This window comes from Varroa jacobsoni, unplaced genomic scaffold (assembly GCF_002532875.2).
Source record: "Varroa jacobsoni isolate VJ856 unplaced genomic scaffold, vjacob_1.0 scaffold_734, whole genome shotgun sequence".
NCBI classification, from domain to species: Eukaryota; Metazoa; Arthropoda; class Arachnida; order Mesostigmata; family Varroidae; genus Varroa; species Varroa jacobsoni.
This window is the reverse complement of record NW_019213636.1, coordinates 103,289-114,056: the sequence shown is the minus strand read 5'-3', so window position 1 is coordinate 114,056 and position 10,768 is coordinate 103,289. Positions and strand designations below refer to the sequence as shown.

Genomic DNA, 10,768 nt, shown 5'->3' with positions numbered 1-10,768 from the left:
TAGAAGCGGTTGCCTTGAGCAAAACTCGCGTTGTTTACGTAATCCAAGAACCACTTTTTGTTTTTTTAATTTTTTGTAAGTATTGTTGTTGTAAAAAAGCAAAAATTGCTTTTAATGATATGTTTCGCTTTTATCAGCCGTCTGCATTATATCCATTAGCCAGTAAGTGTCTCTGACTTGGGATAATTTGGGCGGTAATAGAGCATGGTTTAGCTCAGCGGTTTTCGCAAATGTTACGTCATTTGAATATTGCTACAGCGAATTAATTAGCTTGAACAGCAGAGGAAGCCCTTTCGATATTTTTTTCGAAGTTCCGCAAAGTTCGCACGTGATTGGTGGAAGCGACAATAAAGTTTTCGTAAACTGACGCTTTCTGAACCCGTTTCCGTAGAGGTCGAACGATTCAGTGGAGCGCCAATTTCAGTGGAGGGAGTACAGAAGCATAGATAAAGGCCCAATCGACATTTAGCGTAAGCAACATTCGTTTGAGACAACCGCTCGCGGTATATGCAGACAAAAATCTCAGGAAAATACTGAAAATTCGAACAGCTACAGGTGCAAAGGGCGCGTTGCTATCAGCAATGGACAAGCCTATTTTTTTAGCACTTTTTTAAGTTAGCCAGATGCTTTTTGAACGATGGACGTAGAAAAGCACAAAGTTTGGCATTATTAGTACGGCATACGCGATCAGTTTTGTCCTTTTAACGTTACAGGCTCCCGCACGGCAATCAGCTGAAAGAAATACGTTAGATAAACTAACCTTTATACTAAAACGAAGCTAGGCAACGTTTTATTGTTACAATCTAAAGAGGAAGTTTTTATGGAGCCAGCCCTATTCAGATCAGTTCACTGCTTATTCTTAGCAGACGTGCCTGTATTATATAAAATCATAAACTAAAGTCATTTCACGTGTCTCTAGGTCCCGTAGGTACACACGTTACCACCGCACCCTAGTGGAAAAAAATTACATTAGCTTTAAAGTACTGGTAAAATTTGTTATTAGCTAACTCTGTTAAATCTGTATTTTTACTGAATTCAGGTTCAGCGCTTCGTCTTCCGCTCATTTTCCACAGCTCACTTATTATCATAGCCCCTAATTTTTTGAGTCCTGGATGATAATTTTCCGTACGTCGATTCAAAGAAGGCAGAATCCTATTCATGGTTTTGATGAGAGATTTACGCTCATCCACAGAATGAAGGATCGTCGATCAAAGTAAAATAATAGTATGTTTCCCCTTGCTTCTGCTTGTGTCAGTTTGCTATAGAACGAAAAGAACGCCTCGAGAGTGAAGCCGCATCCAAAATTCAACCCATTTCAATATGTTTACTTGTTTTTATCATACAAACACTTGTATTTTTTTAGCGTAGTACAATGCAAAAATTAATCCAGTTTGATTGTCTAGCTGTGATCTAGTGCCGTGGCCATTGACAGCTGGGGTTTTTCCTAGAAAAAAAAATGTATTCTTATATTCAACGACATTTATTTGTAACATTTATATAATGCTATTTTTTCTTAATATTAATCTTGAAATGTTAGATTTCACAGACATGGGCATGACTTGACTAGACAAATACACGTAATTTTTTGGGATATATTGTGCCGAAATACTTGTTTCACAAAAACATTCGTCTAGGCACTTAGTTTATATAATTATAAATAATTACAGGAGTATTCTGATAGGCCTTTTCTGTGTATCGCTTACCTGTATGGTAGTCGTTTACTCGTATATTGCTTATGTATTACAGATTCCACATATAAGAGTTGATAGTAATAACCGCAAAACAAGCAAGTAAACGACAAATCTACCATCTATCATCATCATCGCTATTGGTTACCTATTAACACATACTTCACTTTCGTAAAATTCAACACTGTTATAAACTGCAGCAAGAACATGTAAATTTTCAATTACATAAGTCACAGGTACGGCACAGGGGCCGCTTTTGAACACCAGTTCTTCTAATGCCATCCGTTATGACGTCCTGCTATTATCTAATCGTCCTTTTATGCACCGTATCCTACCGAGGCATCGTCCTTGTTCAGGTTAAGCAACCGATCACTTTAATGCAAATATGTATATTAGACTGGTTCGAGGATGAATAGGATCGTGGCTTGATAATGGCAAGGAGATGGCGCCCAGGAGGGGTAGTATTCACGTTATGATGGCAAGTATTACTGCCGTGTTATTGTGTAGCAACAACGCTACGCAGAGATACGGATTGTTGCTATACAGAAGACACTGCAAATGAACGCGCTCATCAGAAAATCATTGATGCCGGTGCTGTTTGGCGGGACTGAAGACGATCGCGGCAGAAACATAAGCAGCAATTCAATTATGAGGTAATCTTTTTCTGATTCCATGAGACAGAAAGCTTCTATTCAATATCAGGGTGGCAGAAACAAGCCAAGAGAATATCATATCACTAGAGTTGCATCATACATACTAGATTAACTAGTATTCTTTCTTGTCGTTCACGTTATTTCACGTATTTTACGCTTATTATAGAGCTTCAAGACATATATTCAGCGGCACGCTTACTACAGGGACAGTCTAAACTATATACATACACGCGATCTAGTTGATAACTGTATATATACGCAAACTGCTGTTTTTGCAAAACAACAAAGCTGTTGGCAAATGCAGGTTTCGTCAGCCAGCATCTCTTTGTTACCAGTTGTAACGTATCATATTATTAAATGATATACTTTCAAGCTCAACGAGAAGCCTGTTAAAGCTAGCCTGGCAAACACTACTTTCACGCAAAACCAACGAGATCGTGTATGTAATAGGGGTTATTCCAAAAATACCATTCGCTCGCTCGTGTGGTCAATGTCACTTGACAACTTAGCACTTATACGCGAACAGATCAACGACGGCGACTTGTTTAGTTCTACCGCCGGTAAGCAGTTCCCTTCGGTAGATTTCTGTCCTTCCCACCTTGTACCCGGTCGAAATCCCTTGCGTTTCTCCGCTAATAACTAACAGCTCATTTCATATTGATCCTTGTGAATTACATCACACGCGCCCGACCACCACACACATCCGGTTGCTCAAGCCTTGTGATATTATTTTTGGGCCCCATAATAATGGTAATGATTGTCGTCATAATAATAGCCGTAACATAGGAAAAGCTGTAGTACTTTTTGCTTAAGAATGGGTAAATGTGGGGAGACGAGGCTCCCCTCTCGGACACCGGCTCAAGAATCCATCACAAATGAGCCAATAGTGGCCTGCGTAGTAACGACGGTAGTCTTATATATTGTAGTCCTGCTACAGTAATAGCCACGATTCTCCACCCTCCTTTTTTACGCTTTCGATGTAAGGTTCGTGCCATCGTACCGCAGGCAGACGCTGCTACCGCCAGCATAAACGACCATTGCTGACGCTTATCTCTGCTGTACCACTGATGGAAATGCAACAAGGTATCTTACACAGGAGCCGTTTCACCCTATATATATATATATATATATATATAACAAGCAAGCAGTCAAGTGTTGGCTGAATAGATTACATGACGTGGAACACGCATGCGTTAGAATACGAAGGTTGTTTAATAACGAAGCAAAAATAAAATGACGGTTGACATTAGGCAGAGGCTTGCACGCTCTGTGACATGGCGACTTTTAGGGAGCTCAAAAAATCACGGAATAAGATGCGTCGCGGCAATTGTTGGATCAACAATACGATCCTGACCATGGGTTCGGCCAATAAAGATGATATGTCAACTTGTAATAATAATAATACTTAGTGTTACCGTGGTGCGTTTTGTGAAACTATTTACCAGACGGTAACTTTTTAAGTAAGTCATGTTTAATTACTCGTAATTGTGGTGCGACCCCGGTCAATGATTGTGGCGTTTAAAATATCTTCGTGTCACAACACGTTTGCATCGTTCCCAGCTTACTAAAGAACTTTGTTTACTGCTTCTAAATACATGCGATAAACATAGCAGATCTGTCAAGTGCCATCCCTGATCGCGAGAAAACATTTTGTGTATGTGTGTAGTCTTTTCTACATATAGTAGCTTCTTGTGTTACTTTTCTATAGCTTTTGAACTTGGAAATTCTTCTCAGAATCTACACATACTTAGTTAGCTTCATCGTTTGTTTAAATTCGAAACGCACATAGCCGACAACTGATAAACAGACCAAATGACAAGCACGGGACACAGCTCTGCGAATCAAGGTTGTTATCTTCCAAGTAGCATTTAGTCGTATACGTCACCCCGTTAGACCATCTCTCACCTCCGGCTGTATCAAGGCCGGTGACCTCCTGCCTGTTTTTACACGCGACCACTTAAACCTGTACGCTTGGAAAGTATGGCGGTACACCGATGCATCCAACGATGTTACAGTCAGTGAACGACTAGGCAACCGGACGGGGGGTCATCGACTTCTGGAGTGTTTTTTCCCCACGATGCCTCGACAAACGTCGACGACAAAGGGTTCGTCTCATTGGTGACATGCGAATAGGAACAATAGCGGGCCAACACTGCGATCTGCCATTACTAGGAAATGATGCTGGGTCCTACTCAATGAGTTATAGCTAAATGTTTGTTATCAGAAACCGTATATTCCACTGTAGTTGAACAATGGTCAGCAGCCTGTCGTTAGTTTGACTCGTTCTCGAAGATACAACAAAACAGCGGACCGCTCCGCTTCCAACAGTGCGGCAACGATAACGTTATTAGTGTTCATGCGACAGGTTGACAATTTTATCTTCTTACGAAAGCGATTCATATAATAAGCTTTATATGATTATCCGTATTATATGAAATATTGAAAATATTTCTATTAGTTATGATATGGTGACATCAAAATAATAGAAGCTAGTGCACTGTTGTTGCTGCTGCTACTAGTAGACGGTTGGGGTCTGCGAAGCAATTGTTCTCTAAGGCGTTGTCGACATCTTCACGAGTTTCTAAGCCCGGATAATAATATAAAAATAGTACGATAATACGAAACGGTGCTTGTCTAATAGCTCCTATTTTGGTGCACCCAGTCATTAGGCGTTTGCTCGGCGATCATTAGCCGTGAGTTGGGCAACAAGATATCATGGATAAACGCCGAAAGTTGAAAACATGGTAAAGATTTTCTCAATGATAAGCCTTAAACAATTGTCACTGTGTGACAGCGGGACCTTACCGATAAAAGACAAGTGCGTTGCTATCTTGTAAAATGTGTGGTAGGCGAAAATTTTTACTCTCTACTATTGTTTTCATTGCGCCCACCCTGGCCAGTGCCCGCATGGCGCTGCAATCCTTAAAGCCCCGTAGAGGCTATTTTGAAACAGTTTGTAAATTAGTGACGCTAACGATGATACTGGAAGATCTATCTTTGGGCTAATAAAAGTCCTCACGTAATCAATTTTCTGAATAAATTAATTAACACCACTTTTATGACAATTTTGTTGTACCTGTCTTTATAATTTATAACTAGCGGTCTCAATCACATGTATTTTTTCTAAAGAGCGAAACCATTCTACGTAGCAAACTTTATCTAGGTATTTGAATACAGTTTGTGAAGGTTTAATTAGAAGAAGGAAAATAGTTGTTGCTATTTTTGAGGTAATGCTAACGAAATTAAAATAACAAAATAACTGTTATTGTTAAATATGGTTAGTGGATCTTGATCGCCTTTTTATTTCGGTCCTATTTTCTTGTCGAGCCCTGATCACAAATACGTTTTCTTAATGTACTGACTCAAGCAGGGCTTCATGTTGTACACTGAAAGGTTTTTTCGATAGTATACAGCATTTTTATGACGACCTCATTCATTTAATTTCTGCGAATGTAGGTGTTTTAGCGCTGTATTACGTTATGCCTTGCCCTTAGCGACAGCGGGATCATAATTTACTAGTTGAAGGATTCAAAAGACTCATCGGGATGTGGAAAACGTCTAGTGAAGTTAAACTGAAACTGAACCGCTTAATCTTAGCTTAGGCTACTGTCTCTCATTTTGTGTAACTTAATAAATCGTACTTAATTTGATACAAACGCTCTAGCAAATTTGTTTTCTTTCACCTAGCTCGCTACCAGCACTGTTTCATACTATGGCGGTCAGATACCCTGGCCAATTACCTTAGGCTACTTTCTAGGAAAAAATTCGCACCATGGTCGCATGTTAATGTACGTCTTCTGCTTTAGTTTGTCTCATCATGGTAACCGACCAGGATCGAGTGAGTCAGGCACGTCATCCTAGATCCTCTAGTACCTCTTTCGTACGCCCGCCATCGACGCGCACACATGTATGTGTTTTTTTGTTTATTTCTATCTGATTTCTTTAGCCGTGGCCAGCATGCCCACATCAGTGGCAGGCGGGCTCGTTGAACGATGAGAATCAACAGATAAGATGGAGGCAACAGTGAATGCGCAGAACAACGCATCGCCGCCAGGTTTCGAGCTATAGCTCATACTAGTGAGAAAGTGCTATATGCTCCCGAAACTGCATATAGTTTACAGATACAGGGAAAGTGGCACACCACAGGTTCAAGACTCGCGGAGCTATGAATATATTAAGTGTCCATAAACGTATCTTGGCTGCGTTAAGCCCCCCCCCCCCCCCCCACACGCCTGGGGGTGTGCTTGTTTGCTTGAACTCTTGTCTGGTACGAAATTACGGCGTGGTATGGTAATAGCGGGAAAACCAATAAGTGACTTTTATGTAGCCTCTGTTGATGGGGTAGCTTATGAGCAAGCATGCACACCAATATGATGATGTATAATACTGTTGCATTAGATTATAGATTGAAACGACCTTTTTGGAGAAATAAGAACCAAAACGACGCGGCCTGGAGGATAGAACCACGGTCCGTTGGTTGAAGAACTGAAGAAACAGAACCAATCTTGTTGGCGACGGCATAATTATATATACAAAGTATTTGCTCTGCCACGATCGTATGTTCATATAAAGCCCTCGAATAATACCAAAGCCTTGAAATGTTCGTGTAGCATCCCGAACACTTATGCCAATGGTCGGACACAACGCATGTCAGCCATTTCCAAGGTTCGTAAAAACCTCTAGCGAGTATATTTAAATGTTAGAAAGAACAGTTTGCCTGTTTTTCACTCTTATATATTTCCTCGTCATATCCCTTTTTGGCGATAAGCATCAAAAACGATCTTGGCGTATTCATTTAGGGTTACTGACGAGAACCACAGACTTGTTCATTTGTGTCCGAGCTCTTCTAATACTATTCTAACCGGTAGTCAATCAGCTAGTAAGTACAGATCCCCGAGCGTCCCAAGTATTCTCCAATTCCTAGGGCAGCAGTGGCTTCGATATAGCATCTCATTCGTACACGTTCATCCCTTCTTTGTTGCTGAACTCATCTGGCTGATGTTCAAGCCACACCTCGTACAAGATACCGTTCGCAATACCCATACGTGTGTACTGGCGGACGTGAGAAGAGCGATGCCAATTCTGACCCATCGCAGAAAACGTGGACGCCTGAAGTTGGTTCGTCGGCGCATTGCTTCTCACTTTCGACCACCTAGTTCAGGTCTTTCTTGATTCTGTTCTTCTTTTTCTATTACGTGTATAACATTTGACGAAATGCTTGTTTATGCAGTCTCGACAATGGTTTGGCATTCATTTTAGAGTGTAGATAACAACAATTCATAATGCGTCCATCGGTCAAAGCTGAATTGAACAGCGGTACCAGAATTATTGCTAAGTGCGGTCTGAAGAGCAGCTTACTCATCGACTTCAGCGGTAGACTCGGTCAAACTCTATGACCAGCTTTTCAGCTATCCTTCAGACATACGTAGGAAGCCCGAAGCTCTAACAGGACTGACTCAGTAATTGATTGAGAAGCTCAGACTGACAGGTGTCATCATACATAGCTACTTAGTGTAAGTTGCCAGTATAGCTATCGAGGCGTTTATTTTCTGATACTAAAGATGGAACCGAGAATAGTCGCTCTTTTAGCTCTTAACAAAGCGACCAATAGAGAAGGATCATTATCACAATGTAGGCGGTTTTCAATGTGATCGTAACCATTGGACAACTACATAGACTGTCATGCTCAGACAGAGCTATATTTAGATCCTGAATAGATTAGGGGCCGTGTCGGGCTGATCGAAGGCCTCTGACCGGAAAAGGCTTGCAGAATGGCCACTGCTAGCACGATATGCATGCGTGATGAAATGCAAAGGAGGAGGGAGCAAGTAACAAAGGCAACAGTTCGCTGGTTATGGTTATGGCGCGGATTATGACTGTATCAAGTAGAGTGATCTATAAAGTAAGCGGATCGAACTCGGTTGCAGGCTGGGTAGTTATCAGCGAGGCACTCCGTTTAGCGTCTGGCGTGCAGTATATGTAAAGGAAAAAAGATTTCATAGGAGATGAGAATTTCCAGAATGTAGAATATGTGTCGCTTGTTAAATATAGGCTGACTGATCGATAACGAGGATTTCTATGGAACAAATGTTTGGCACAAACGAGGCTAAAAAAAAAATAGCCGAAATTTTGATTAATGCACGTTTTTGCTGTTGTGATCTATTTCCAATGATGTTATCCTAAACAGCTGATCGTGCACAGAGATCATACTCTAGTTCGAATTGAACTCGTGTTATTATCATTGAACCTTTAGTGTAATACCGTTATGGTCGTCTGCCACCGTCGGCTACCGCGTTGCGTTCAGATGCTAAGTAGGAACAGATCAGCTGTTTACAGTGCATGTACATATACATTCATGTTCACTACGCAGGAACACTTACCTGAAATGATAAAAAAATAAAAATCTTTAGTGGTTTCGTTTTTACGGCTTAGAATTATGACACCGGTATAATCACGTGCTTAAACGTGTTTCTGAATAAAATTTCGTTAAAGGGAACTTAGCCAAGCTTACCTAAGGCATTTTTTCTAAGAGGATATAAGCGTGACTCGGTACTGCTATGTGATGATTATCGTTAGAAGCTCAAAATTCAAGGAAATATGCTATAGCGCGGGAGAGATACTAGAACGTTTCTGATATTGGAAAAGCTGCCGCAACATAAAGACCGGCGATATCACGTGTGAGCCGATAGAAGCTATTGGCTGTCGGCAGTGTGTGACCCGCTAAGTGCTTTAATCTGTTGCTAGTTTATGGGAAATCTTGGCTGAGCTAACACGAACCGTTTCAATAGAAGAATATGGTACGAACAGGATAATAATACTAACTAATTATAGCTAACCTTCTCATTTTTGCTGCTGGTGGTACAATAATAAGCATAGGGCAATCATACAAATATCACTGATGAAATAGTAGAAAAACTTGCCAAAATACATAACGGAATTATATTTAAAAAAAAAAAGACCTTAGAGCGTCTAAAGAAAGTAAGATTTGCTAAACTCTTAAGTAAGGTAAGATGTTTTTAAAACAGTCGAAAACTGACTGATTTTAGTTACTTGTTATACTATATTAACCTTTTTCCGTTTTCATGGCTGATTCTGTATGACAGTGATCGTTTAGTTTCCGTTACCGTGTGCTATGGCTAGATTGTGGGAGAGACAAATTCACAGGTCCAATCACTGTATTGATGTGTTGCATGGTCGATTATTGAAATCACGTATCGTTTGGTATAAAATTTGAGAATATGCAGGATCCGACGTTTTCTGGTTTCGAGTTCCGAACTTTTCTCTTTGAGTTTCTGGACTCCCTCCAGGATGTCACAAGCCTGACATCCTCCTATCTTATTTTCGTATCTCCATAGCACACCACACACGAACTTTTAGAAATCCACAGACAATGGCTGCTCTCTCTTTACCTTTAAATAAATGACGAAATGTCTCATTCTTAATTTATGTCGAGGCGTTACCGTGGCCATTGAGCAGCGATGGTTGCATAGTTCACTAGAGCGTTTCGCAGCGTCCATTGGGTTTTTGGCCGTGAATCCTCTGCGCACCTTCGCTGCTGGGAACGGTTACTACAATCATGATGACAATCTCGCGAATTTTTCGCTTAAGTGGAAGAAAATTGTAGGCGAACCGCTGCCTCTCAGCTCAGAGTATCAACAAGGGGAAAATCAAGCATTATGTTCTCTACTATGAATGGCCAGCGGAATGTCGCTGGCCATTCATACTCACGCCAATACACACAAACATACGCTTATCACTAAATAAAACACTATGTATAAATACAATCTAACATACAGTTCCCCAGATCTGAACAAACTAAGTCATATGCACGTTACCCGTGGAAGACGAAACTATCAACGTGTTTCTTTCCTAAGTGGACAATTACAGAGAACTACCTAGATTTAACGAAAGTACGCTTTAGCTAGACATTTATTAAATGATTTTGTCGGTGCTCGGACAAGCCAGCGGATCAGGCAGACCCGCTGACTAAACAGTTCTTGGTAGCTAATACTTGCTTTCGCCATTTTTCCCACAGCTGTTTTTTTCCTTTTCCGTCTCTTTGTTCCATCACGATGGAGCCACAATGTTGGACGCGTCACCGCGTCGGTTAATACTCACGCGTAGTAATGCCTAGTTTTACATGAACAGACCTGGGCTTTCATACGTGAGAGCGAACTGCTGTATTTTTGTAATTCGTATCACTGTTGTCATAAACGTGACGACCACGTCGATGATGATGATGATGATTGTTATTTTGCCAGGTAGCGGCTGGAGGAGAAAATTACGCGGGAAAATACCAATGCACATTATATCGTCTGCCCCCAAAAAATGGTTAGGCAGGCGAAATCGCATACCGGATAGTCACACGCGTCCGCGCCACTATAATGCTTGTCACTTCGACCAATTTGGTCAATTTTTCAACTTCTA

General features: G+C 40.9%; 1 protein-coding gene across 1 annotated transcript in view; it reads right to left on the bottom strand.

The window, feature by feature from the left end:
- LOC111263103 (uncharacterized) overlaps window positions 1–10,768 on the bottom strand; it is a 123,536-nt gene that overhangs the window by 47,786 nt on the left and 64,982 nt on the right. The window lies entirely within an intron of this gene.